Here is a 12,652-nt window from a genome sequence, read left to right as displayed (position 1 = left end):
TCATCAGGCTACAGGTCCCTGCTTCCAGCCATTCTACAAAAGACCTGGCAGTTATAAAATCCAGGCTTATCAGAACAAAACACACCAAACAGAACACAGCAAGGTTTCTAAACAGAGATTTAAGGTGCTTGCACAAAATCCTGAAAAAAAAAAAAAATCTAAGCCTGAAAAAAAGTAGACCAAATGCAAATAATAACCTAAATAATAATTTTTTTAAAAAATCACTGAGACTGTCTCTTGCAGCTTTCTGCCATGAAATGATTTGTCCTGAGAAAGGGCTAGGAATGTCCCTGCAGGGCTCCACAGGCTGGGCCACATCTCATTTACCTTAACTTCTCTAAATGCTAGTTACCCTTTCACACTTCCCAGCTTCTTTTGACAGTTCTTACTCTTTTTCCACCCACTACGGGTTTTGGAAGCTGATTCTTTGCCAACACTGTGATGTTTTAGCCCAAAGACTTCTTGGAACCTAAGACCTCGTGGGGAAGAGTGTGGAATCCAGAATGTAGAGTGACAGTGGGTTCTGACCTCTTAGTCTAACCATAAGTGAGGAACGCAGCTTTGGCTGGGGTCCCACTCTTCAGGAAGCACATGAACAAACTGGACAGCAGAAGAAAAGTCCAATGGAGATAACGCACCTCATCATGTGAAGGGCAACTGGTTAGAGAAGTCTTAGGGAGGAACATGAAAGCTGTTTTCAACAATCTAAAACCCAGTCAGATTTTCAGTTTCCAGAAGCATTACACACTGAGCTAACATGGACTTCCACTCCCTCTACTAACCCATTAAAATATTGGTAATACATAGCAAAAGAAAAAAGAAAGAAAGAAAAAAAAAAAACAATTTTGTAAACATAGCTAAGCTCATAAAAATAAAGTAAAATTGGCTAGGTGTGGTGGCTCACACCTGTAATTCCAGCACTCTGGGAGGCCAAGGCAGGTGGATCACTTGAGGCCAGGAGTTCAAGACCAGCCTGGCCAACATGGTGAAACTCCATCTCTACTAAAAACACAAAAAAAATTAGCCAGGCATGGTGGAGTGCATCTGTAATCCCAGCTACTCAGGAGGCTAAGGCACAAGAATCACTTGAACCCAGGAGGTGGAGGTTGCAGTGAACCAAGATCATGCCACTGCACTCCAGCCTGAGCAACAGAGCAAGACTCTGTCTCTAAATAAATAAATAAATAAACAAACAAATAAATAAATAAAGTAAAATTTCTAGGTGCCAGAAATTAAAAAGAAAACTCCTAGTCAGAGTAGAAAACCTCAGCTGATGTCTTGATGGTCCAAGATTATATTTATCCAAATATAGGTCCTAATGTCTAGAGGCTAGAGTTTTGATAGCCCACAAAACTTCAAATCCATACCAAACACAAGTGTGCTCTACAAATTTACACTGCTTACCTGGCATATTGGTCAGGGTTCTCCAGAGAAATAGAACCAATAGGACAAAGAGATGAGGGGAGGGAGGGATGGGGGATAGAGAGATGGGGAAAGAGATTGATTTTAAGGAATTAGCTCATGCAATTATCAGGGCTGGCATATCCACAATCTTCAGGAGAAGCCATCAAATTACAGACCCAGGGAAGAGACAATGTCATAGCTCAAGTCAAAGGCAGCCTAGAAACAGAATTCCTTCTTTTCCTTTTCAGGCCTTCAAGTGACTGGATGAGGCTCATCCACATTATGGGTGGTAATCTGCTCTACTCAATGCCCACTGATTTAAATGTTAATCACATCTTTTAAAAATTATCTTCACAGCACCACCAAGCTAGGTGTTTCACCAAAAACTGGGTACCATGGGTTAGCCAAGTTGATGCATAAAATTAGCCGTCACAACCTAGTATTTGAATCCCAAATCAAAAAATTCTTCTTATATTCTTAATGTAAGAATTTGTCCTCAACAGTCTCCCTGGGGCACATGGAGAAATTCTAGAAGAATAGAAAACTTTTCTACAGAAGATCCTCTCTATCCCAAGGGGAAAAGCAGCTAAAGATGAATTCACAACAAAAAATTACAACCCACCTGAGGAAATGAACCACCATAAAAAAGACTAGAAGATGAATAGGAAGATTATCACCTCAAGAATTTAAAATAAAATAATCTGAAATAAAGAACAGAAACCATAAAGTACAAATAGAATATTGTTTCTTAAAAAAGATAAACCTGAAAAAGTAACTTCTAGAGCTTCTGTAAATAAAACATACAGTCAAATGATTCATTAAATAGCAGATTAGACAAAACTAAAGGAGAGGAAAATTTTCCAGAATGTAACATTAAACAATTAAAAGAGGAAAAATATGCAGAGCAAGTACAGGACATAAGGGATAGAATGTGAAGGTCCAACTTACATCTAATATGAGTGCTAGAGGGAGAAATTGGAGAGAAGAAAGGAGAAGAAATATTCAGAGGTAATGGCTAGAATCCTTACATTGACAAAAGGCGTAGAGCTTCAACTGAAGAAGCTCTTGGAATTCTGAGCAAGATACCTAAGTAGAAAATTACACCGAGGCTCATTTTAGTGAAACTTGAGAACATGACTGAGAGAGAAAAATTATAAAAGCATCAGGAGGCCAGGCGCAGTGGCTCACGTCTGTAATCCCAGCACTCTGGGAGGCTGAGGCAGGTGGATCACGAGGTAAGGAGATCAAGAGCATCCTGGCTAACACGGTGAAACTCTGTTTCTACTAAAAATACAAAAAATTAGCCAGGCATGGTGGTGGGTGCCTGTAGTCCCAGCTACTCAGGAGGCTGAGGCAAGAGAATGGCGTGAACCTAAGAGGCAAAGCTTGCAGTGAGCCAAGACAGCATCAGGAATTAAAGAGAGATCATTCATAAGAAAAAAATAGCAGACTTGGCATCAGCAAACAGAGACCCAATAGAATGATTTTTCTGTGCTAGAGGAAAAAAAAAAAAAAAAGCTATCATTGTAGAATGCCCAGCCAAGATCAACTATCATTCAAGAGTGGGGATTTTTTTTTTAATCACATCTTCAGAAAAATACAAGATAATTTATCACTTCTAGAAGAAAATTGAGCTGAGAAGAAGGAGTAGAGTGGAAGAATCAATGGTAAGTGAAGAAATGGATGAACATGTGGGTAAATCTAAACAAGAATTGACTGTAAAATAGCGGTAACAATACTATTGTCTGATTTTTATGACATTTAAAGACAAAGTGGGGCTGGGCACGGTGGCTCATGCCTGTAATCCCAGCACTTCGGGAGGCCAAAGGAAGAGGATTGCTTGAGGCCAGAAGCTGGAGAACAGCCCTGGCAACATAAAATACGCTGTCACTACAAAAATAAAAAAATAAAATAAAATAACAAAATTAGCCAGGTGTGGTGGTGTGTGCCTGTAGGAATTCGAGGCTACAGTGAACTATGATCGTGCCACTGAACTCCAGCCTGGGCAACAGAACAAGACCCAATCTCATAAAACAAAACAAACAAGACAAAAGTGGACCTAAAATGCTAAATACTAGTAACATAAAATTTAGGATGGAGTAATTAGAATAAGAGCATCCTAAGGATATACAGAGTCTAATTAATTGTAAAATTGTTAGTCATATGCATGAATTATGTATACTTATAGCAACTCACACAGTATATAGTCTCTCTTTAATAGAATCTTGATTTTTCACAGGGCAGCACTGTGCCCAGCTAAAAATACACACCTTCCCAGATTCCCTTGAGGCTGAGGTAGCAATGTATTGCAGTTCTGGCCAATGAAATATAAACAGAAGCCTGCTGGTTGATTTCCAGAAAGAATGCTTTGCCCTTTACCCGTCACCCGTTTCTCTTCTTCCTACCTAAAATAAGGACGAAATGCTTGGAGGAACAACAGACACCCTGCGACCATGAAGACAAGACAAAGTCACATACTAAGGGTAAGAGAAAAGGATAATTAAATTTAAAAACCCTGGGTGCTTAATGATATCCTTAAAGATGTGTATTAGCTCTGAACTTTTTACTCCAGTCTTCTCGTTTAAAAATAAACCCCTAGATGTTTAATCCACTGTTTTCTATGATGTACAGCCAAGTATAAACCTAAATTGCAGTGTGATATAATAAAAATCAGTATTTGATCTTTGTCCCTGGTTCCTGGCACACACCTCCTAAAACCCTTAGCATCTATGGAGTGGTGAGTATCTTTTGTATGTTAATAAGAGGACTGGTAGTTGACAGTATGTGGACGGATTCAGGAGTCTTGGTCAACTGAAAGACCTAGGCAGGATTAGAGGTTTGAAACTTTCAGCCCTATTCCACCCACAGCCTCCAGGGAAGGGAGAGGGGCTGAAGGTTGAGTTCAACCACCAATGGCCAATGATTTCATTAATCCTGTCTACATCATGAAACTCTCATTAAAAACTACACGAAGGGGTTCAGCGAGTTTCAGAGTTGGCAAACACATCCATGTGCTGGGAAGATGGCAGACCCTGACTTCATATGAACAGAAGTCTTGTGTTTGGGACTCTGCTGGCCATTGTCCTGTGTGCCTCTTCATCTGGCCATTCATCTGCTCCTTTACAAAAAAAAAAAAAAAAAAAAAACTAACAGTCAGCAAAGTATCTTCCAGAGTTCTGTGAGCCCTTCCAGATGATTATTGAACCTGAAATGGGAAGGTGGTGGGAACCCACAACTTTGTAGCCAAGTCAGACAGAAGCGGTAGTATCTTGGGCACCCAATTTGTAATAGGCACCTGAAGTGAAGGGAGGCTTGTGAGACTGAGCCCGTAAACCTGTCGAGTCTGACACTAACTTCAGTCAGTAAGTGTCAGAATTGAACTGAATTGTAGGACACCCAGCTGGTGCCCAGAAAGTTGGAAACAGTTGTGAGCAGGGGGAAAAAAAAAACCACCCATTGGGTGTCAGAAGTGTTGTAAGTAAAAACAGTTTAAAATTGGTAGCATTCACAGAATGTTAAAAATTTAAGGATAACCACTCAAAGGAGAGAATTCAAATGTAACTGTTAAAACAATAAGAGAGAAAAATAGAAAATTGTTAATATACTAACAGAAAGAAAAAAGAATCGAAAGAAGCTAAGAGTTTAAAACAAAAACATTAAGATAGCAATATATACCAGTCATAACTGTGTTCTAACAATCAATGTAGCAAATGTAAAGAATTAAAATTACTTCTTAAAAGAAACACTAAGATCAAATAAGAAATTCAGCCTTTTGGTTTTTCTAGTAAACACACTTAAAATGTAGTAACACAGAATTATTGAAATGAGATCAGAAAAAATATACCAAGTGATCATTATCCAAAAAAAGTGATAGTAAGTAAAGCATCTTCCAAAGGTCTGTGAACCTTTCCAGCCAATTATCGAACCTTTCCAGCCAATTATTGAAATGGGAGGGTGGTAGGAACCCACAACTTTGAAGTCAAGTGGTGAAGCAATATTAAAGTCAGAAAAAGTAAAGAAAACAATTACAAAATGATAAAAAGAAGAATTCTCCAGAAAACTAAAACAACCCTAAACATGAATATACGTAATAAGATAGCCAAAAATAAAACAAAAGAAAAACTAACAGGTTTACCACCATGGTGAGGGATTTTCAGAGGGGAGGGAACAGGCTTATTGCCCTGGGTAGATGTGAAAGTAGGCAGAGACAAGGGAGTGGAAGTTATGAAGGGGAAGGACTTTGACTCAATCTGTGGAGGGACACCTATAACTTTCAGAGCTGTCCAAAATTGAAATGGGTTGCCTTAGGAGGGAGGGAGAACTCCAAAAACATGGTTTTCTAAGCACAATCTGTATGGCTACTCAATGAAACTATTGTCCAAATATTCAAATATCAGACACTTAGCCCCCTGAGGGCAGGAACCATGACTGCTTTGTCTACCACTATGTACCTGGTGTCTGAAGCAGAGCCTGGCACAGAACAGCTATTCTTAAGTGTCCACTGTATGAATTTACTTTCCAGACAAAAAAAAAAAAAAATGGAGAAAACCACCCCTAGAGTAGCTTTTAATTCAGAGATTCAGTAATTCTTATCTACCCATTCCTCTGCTCTTTGTCCTCATTCCAGTCTGAGGCCCACGGTCACCAAAAACCCAGGAGACCTGAGGCCGGCCGGGACTGAGAGGCACAAGCAGGCTGAGGAGTGGACAGAAGAGCAAGGAATGGACAGAAGAGAAGCCTAGAGGATGAAAGCCAGCTCTGCAAAGAGCTTCCAAGAGTCTTCCTGCCACAGAAATTCCACTTGGCCACTGAAATGGCCCTGGCCCTAGGCCTGGAGAGAGGTAGTGACAAGCTGCTCACGGCAATGACTTTCAGTCAACATATCTTGCCTGTGCTTCTAAGGGTGGAGATGCAACTGTGAGTAGCTCACTGGGTCAGGCAGGTCACAAACCAAGCTCCTCCCACACAGTGAGTTCACAGAGACAGAGAGAAGGAAGGGAAGGAGGTTCCCGGCTCTAGGGATTCCTTAGGTCAAGGAGGGACAGGGTCCCTGTACTTGGGGACCCCCCAGTCTGATGGGAAGATACAAGTCAACCCTCTTAGAGCCGTGGAATGAATGCCGCCTACAGCTCCTCTCTTCAGGAAGGAAATCCAGTCTGACGGAAGAGACATGGCCCCTATTGTATCATTCTTGCCTTCTCACCTATGTCACACAAAGGAGTGAAGGAGGTGGCAGGCCCTGGGATAGGTCTATTTCTGAGGTGAATGGAGGCTCTCAGGGGACGTTCCCACAGTCCTGCTGTCAAGGGCCCCTTCCCCTCCCTCCCTCCCTGCCACGATGCCTTACCCACTGGAATGAATCCTGAGCTCTGAGCCTATTCCTAACACAGAATGCTGACCCCTTTGTCACGTCCCGCTTTCCCTCCAACTTTGTTTTTTGTTATTTTTCCCACCCAGACATCCCCCCCGCCCACTTGCCATTTCCCAAGCTCGCCCGGGGAGACTAGACTCAACGGCCCACTGGTGATCTTGTTTTACATGAGACATTTCCAAAAAAGACCAAAAAATCCTTTCCAGGAAAATGCCATTTTAAAAAGTCAGCTCCAGACACTGCGGCAACATTAGGAAAACAAAGGACTTGGCAGAAAGGATTTCTGCATGGAGACTTTCTCTCGAAAATACCTTTTCCAAATTGTCTCCAGTGGGGATGACTCCAAGGGTCAGTTCTGGAGCACCCAGGCAATTGCAGACAGAGTCACTTCTGGTTTGTACACTGTCCCAGGTCTTTCCTTACCTGCTACCACCCTGGGATCTTCCAGGCTTAAACAAAGAGCCCCTTCCAAGGGTCCCCAAAGGAAGCAGCTGTCTCTGAGGGTCAAGAAATAATGCTGCTTCCTCCCTCCAGAGGGGACTCCTTAGCCCCTCTCTTGCCACCATCACTAAGCAGGGGGCCCAGGTTAGGAGCTGGAGGGACATAGTGCGCTTAGTAGAGAGCTTGTCTTCTCTTATCATCCAAGTGAGAGGAATATACAGCTTCCCCTGGGACATACATAGTGGTGTTCCCCTTTCTGCATGTATCAGGTATAATTAATCAGGTTGACGTCACATATATAATAATAATGGCCATTATTTATTAAACGCTCCTGATGTGTCCACCCGTAACCTATTCTTTATGTTTGTTTTACCTCATTTAATCCTGGTAACAATCGTCATGAGCTGAACTGTATCTACCCACTCCCCACCACTCAACAAGACTCATATGTTGAAGTCCTAATCCCCAGTACCTCTGAATGACTATGTTTGGAGACACACCCTTAAAATAGGTAATTAAGTTAAAGTGAATCCTAATTAGCGTGGGCCCTAATCCAATAGGATTGGTGTCCTTATAGAAGAGGAAATGTGAACATTGTTAGGCACATGCTGGGAAGCAAGGACACAGCGAGAAAGCAGCCATCTGCAAGCCGAGGAGAGAGGCCTCCGAAGAAACTGGACTTCCTGCCTCCAGAACCATGAGAAAATTAATTTCTGTTGTTTAAGTCATCCAGTCCATAGTATCTTGTTATGGCAGCCTTAGCAAGCTAATACAACACCCATACAATCAATCTTACCATCTTACCATTTTACAGAGGACAAAACAGTCTCGAGAGGGTATATAACCTTCCCAGCAAGCACACAGCAGAGCTGAAAATGTGTAATCAACTGCGCAACTCTGGAGCACAAGGTCTCAGAACTGGATCCTGCTGCTTCTCCTCTGTGCTCTACTATGCATGTGCATGATCCATTTACTTATTGCTACAAAACAAACCATCCACAATTTATTGGCTGCAAACAACAACATTTATTTTGCTCATGAATCAGCAATTTGGGCAGGGCTTGTTGAGAACAGCTCATCCCTGCTCCACTTGGTATCAGCTGGGACAACTTCAAGGATGATCTGAACTCTCAAGCACTCATTTGTCTGACAATCGATGCTGACTGTTAGCTGAGACCTTAGGTGGGGCTGCTGGTCCAAAATTTCATGTGGACTCTCTATGTAGCCTGAGCTTCCTCCTAACATAGTAACTGGTTTCAAAGGCAAGCATCCCGGGAGACAGAGCCAGGAGGAAGCTGTATCTCCCTTCACTAAACAGCCTTAGCAGACACACAGCATTACTTTCGCCACATTCTCTTCCTTAGAAGCAAGTCACTGAGGCTGGTCCATGTTCAAGGGGAGAGGAATTCAACGCTACCCCTTAGTGGGAGGAACATCAAGGAATTTGCAGACATGTTTCAAAACCATTACAATGCATGTGCCATTGACATGCTTGAACATATTTTATGTCAAGTGTCTATTTACCAGCAGCACAGTATCATTGAAAGGACATCAGACTGGAAGTCCAAAGTCCTGAACAAGAGCCTGTCTGCTGTATGGGGCTGGGATTTCAACACCCATCTATGGAAAAAAAAAAAAAAAGCAGTACCTGCTTGTTCACTCAGTTCAGCCACCCTCCTCTGTATGGAAACGAGGTCAGTTAACCCCATTCCAGTCTCTCAAACAAATACTAATCCCAGTCAGCAGGTTAGTTAGAATGCTGCTCCTGGGGCACTTTATTTGACTCTGAGTTATGATAGCCTAGGTTCTCCCTGCCTCTGTGCCTGAGCCCCTATCTTAGAAATGTAGCAGTCTAGGTATGGAGCACATCCTTAATACTAGGCACTGCCACTGGTGCTTTATATTTGCTATCTCATTCAGTTATTTCAACCCTATGAAGAAGGTTTCTTTATGCCCATTTTACAAATGAAGAAACTAAAGTTCAGGGCAGGTAAGTAATTTGCCCAAAAGTTAGTAAAGGGCAGAGCCACAACTACAAGTTATGCTGTGGCCAGCTGTCTCCTCCAGGATCTGCTGTCCTGCCCCTGGACTGCCTGCCAGGACATCTGATGGCTTCTGGGTTGTCTGTACCCCTGCTCCTCTTGCCTTTTAGGGCCTCACCATACTTCTTATTGAACCTTATCCCTGTCCCCTTCATGAATGACTCACTGGACTTCTACCATCCTGTGTTCATCCTCCTGGTCTAACTCCATATCCCAGCCTTCTGCATCTGTCCCAGTCTATGGTGCACAACTGCACAGTGTCCCGGCATAGCTGGAGAGCAATATCAAGCAAGAGAGCATCGCCAATGAAAAAACAAAAGCTCTGGAGTCAGACCGATCTAGATCCAAATGGTGGAGTGAGCTCCACCGTTTATTATTTGTGTATAAAAATAATGACACCCATGTTGCCGCGTTGTGAGGATTTGCAGTGAGTTAATACAAGTATAGGGCTTGGCATAGTGCCTGGCACCTAGCAAATGCTTAGTAAATATTAGTTATCTTTGCTGTTATTATCAATAATACTTGTAAAAGATCCACTAGAGAGCCTAGCATATGGTAGGCATTCAAAAAATGATAGCTGTTAATCTCATTGTTTAAGTCCTGGAAAAGCTACAGGAATTCAGAGAAGGGCCAGATAACAAGGTAGCAGAGACAGAAAACAGGCTGCCCAAGCAACTGCACAGATCTGCAGATCTCTGTCTAATCCTAGAGCTTGGGTATGACTGGCCTTGATTAAGTGGAAACGCCTCCCTACAGAACTCTCATCTTCGTCTGCCTCGATTAGGAGATGACAAGAGCTTCCTGAGCTTGGAAGCCCCTGGGAAGAGGAATTTCAAGAAGGAAAATCAGAAACACCCTGTCTGTGCTACTACTGCCCAGGATCCTCTGCTGTGGCAACAAGTATCACTGGCCACCCCATTGTGCCCTGATCGTCTAGTTGTCTTATCAGTCTGTAGTTTCACAGGCTTCATCTGAGCCTACAAGTTCTCAGAAAGTGGGTGAATGTGGTCAGAATATGTTTCAGCCTCCCAGCCTCAAACCCACTCCAGGTTGAGATGTCAATGAAAACAGCAAGCAGGTGGGTGGAAAGCAACCATCAGATTTATAAAAGAAGAACCATTAGATAGCCACACACACGCACTCACACTTGTGAGCATTTGAGAGCTGCGGTGCTGCTGCTCTCTTTTATGTTTCCTGCTGCTACCTTCCCAGGATCCTCACAACTAGATCCACCAATGCTCACAGCTCCTGAGTCAATGCTAACCGAGCTGGGGAGTATGTAAAGTTTGAGCAGACACAACGGCTTAGAATAATGTCACCAGCTCAGTTACAACTACTTGGCTCCTGTGTTCCTCCTGATTTTCCTTCCAGCCAGATGATCAATGAGGTGACAGGTATTTCCCCCAGACCACTCTCATTTCCCTTTTCCAATCATACACGGATCTGGTGCCCTCTGGAATGACCTCTAAGAACCCACATTCCCGCACCAAGTTGCCTCTGAGCCTCAGCTCACCTCTCCCCTCCCCTGGGCCCATTCTGATACAATCAGGCTCTTCTGTCCCTAATTTTGCCTAGGACCCAATTCTTCTCTATATAAGTCAGCCATTGCTGTGATAATACTATGTAACAAATCATCCCATAATCTTAGTGGTTATAAAAACAAACATCTTCCTCACTCACAATCTGTGGGTTAGATAGAAGGGCTGTGACTCAGGTGGTGAGCTGGGTACAGATCAGTTCCATCTCTCTCTCCTGGAACCAGCAGCTACCTGGGATAGGCTCTTCTCATTACATATGGAAGCAGCACAAAAAGGGGCTAGTGGAAGCTTTCCATGATTCTTAAGGCCTCAATTCAGAACTGGCTCGTCACGTCCATCCATATTCCCATTAGCCAAAGCAAGGTAACTGGCCAAGCTCACAGGATGGGAATATAGGCTCTACCTCCTTTAGTAGGGTGTATGCAAAGCCATATGGCAAAGGGCATGGGTATATAATTCTGTTGCAGGGAAGGAGCAGAGAATTGGAATAATCATTCCGTCTCCTACATTTCTTAACCTAGAACTCAGTTACAAGCTCACCTGAGGGAATATACATCTTTTACTTGCCTGCTGGGCCTTCTACCCCTGATCCCAGCCCACTGGCCTAGGATGTGACTCTGAGTGAAGAGGCCTCTCACATGGAGACCCCTGACCACTTGGCTGCCAGTCCTTGGCTGTCACCAGCATCACTTACTGTGATTCACCCACCTGACTGTTCCTCTTGAATTCTTGAAGAAGCCTACCAGCCTAATTAGCTCCTCAGCCCTTATCTATACCGGCCTCAGGACGGGCTAGAACCAAGAACTAGAAAACTGGAAAACCACTGGGGAACCAAGCAGTTTCTCCCACTCTCTCTCTCTGTACTTCTGCTTCCTTCTCGCTGTGGGCATCGGCTTTCTCTGCTCCTCATGAATGGTGGAATAGGGCCTTCTCTAGGCCTAGAGCCACTTTCGGCAACATCACCAGGATAAAGAGAATTCCAGTGTCCCATTTCCAGAATCCCAGAGAAAGACCCCAGTCAACCATGGTTGGTATCACAACATACAAACATGGTTGCCCACCCTTCTAGATGGAGGAGCAGAGAAGTGTGAGCTGCCAGACAGTAAGAAAAGCATGGAAACCAGAGGTTTCAGGCTGTAGTCTTCTGAGCTGACTCTAGCCAAAGATGTGTTTTGTTTGGCCCAAGGGATTTTTTTAATGTTTTGAATTACTTGACAAAACTTAGAAATTGAGAGTTCCCATATGAATCCAAATACTTTTTTCTTCAAAAAGCTGAAAGGTCTCAATTGGAAAGAAGTGTGAGGGGCCTTATGGGTCCTGATGCTGTTCTGTTCCTTGATCTATGATCTATTCATGAAAAATTTATCAAGCCACATACTTAAAATAGGTCCACTTCTCTATTTGTACATTACACCTTCTTTAGGTTTAAGAATTCAGAAGGTCTATAATGAAATCACATTCCAGCAAGGAATGAGTCCTCTGCAGCTGAATAGTTTTCCGTACCACCATACCCCTTACTACTCCCCATTCTCTTCCTATCACTGAGGCCGAGGGTCAGTAGTCACTCATTATAGTCCTAGACTATGATTTTCTTATAACAGAGTTGGGAAGAAAGTAACTTTTATATGGACATTCATATATATATATCCATAACTCAGTCAAAAGGACAGACACAAAAAACCATCAAAGAGAGCTATGTGTTCGCATGTTTGGAAAAAAAAAAAATGGAAAATAGCTTTTTATTTTCGGAGAAGTTAAAAACATTCTTCCAAGTTTGACATGCAAATGAAATGTGTCAGTATCAAAAGAATTCAAACAAAAAAGCTGTGAGGCTGGTAGGGAAACTTAACGATCCA

The 12,652-nt window shown here is 42.8% G+C and overlaps 1 long non-coding RNA gene across 1 annotated transcript; it reads left to right on the top strand.

Moving 5' to 3' along the window:
* Window positions 1-3,760: 3,760 nt before the first annotated feature.
* LOC102119753 (uncharacterized) lies at window positions 3,761-7,566 on the top strand. The gene is made up of 2 exons (XR_283412.5): window positions 3,761-3,887; window positions 6,032-7,566. It is a non-coding gene; the product is annotated as an uncharacterized lncRNA (long non-coding RNA).
* Window positions 7,567-12,652: the final 5,086 nt, after the last annotated feature.

The sequence above is a fragment of the Macaca fascicularis genome, chromosome 13 (assembly GCF_037993035.2).
Source record: "Macaca fascicularis isolate 582-1 chromosome 13, T2T-MFA8v1.1".
NCBI lineage: Eukaryota > Metazoa > Chordata > Mammalia > Primates > Cercopithecidae > Macaca > Macaca fascicularis.
The sequence above is the reverse complement of the archived record's forward strand: the minus strand, read 5'-3'. Positions and strand labels throughout refer to the sequence as shown.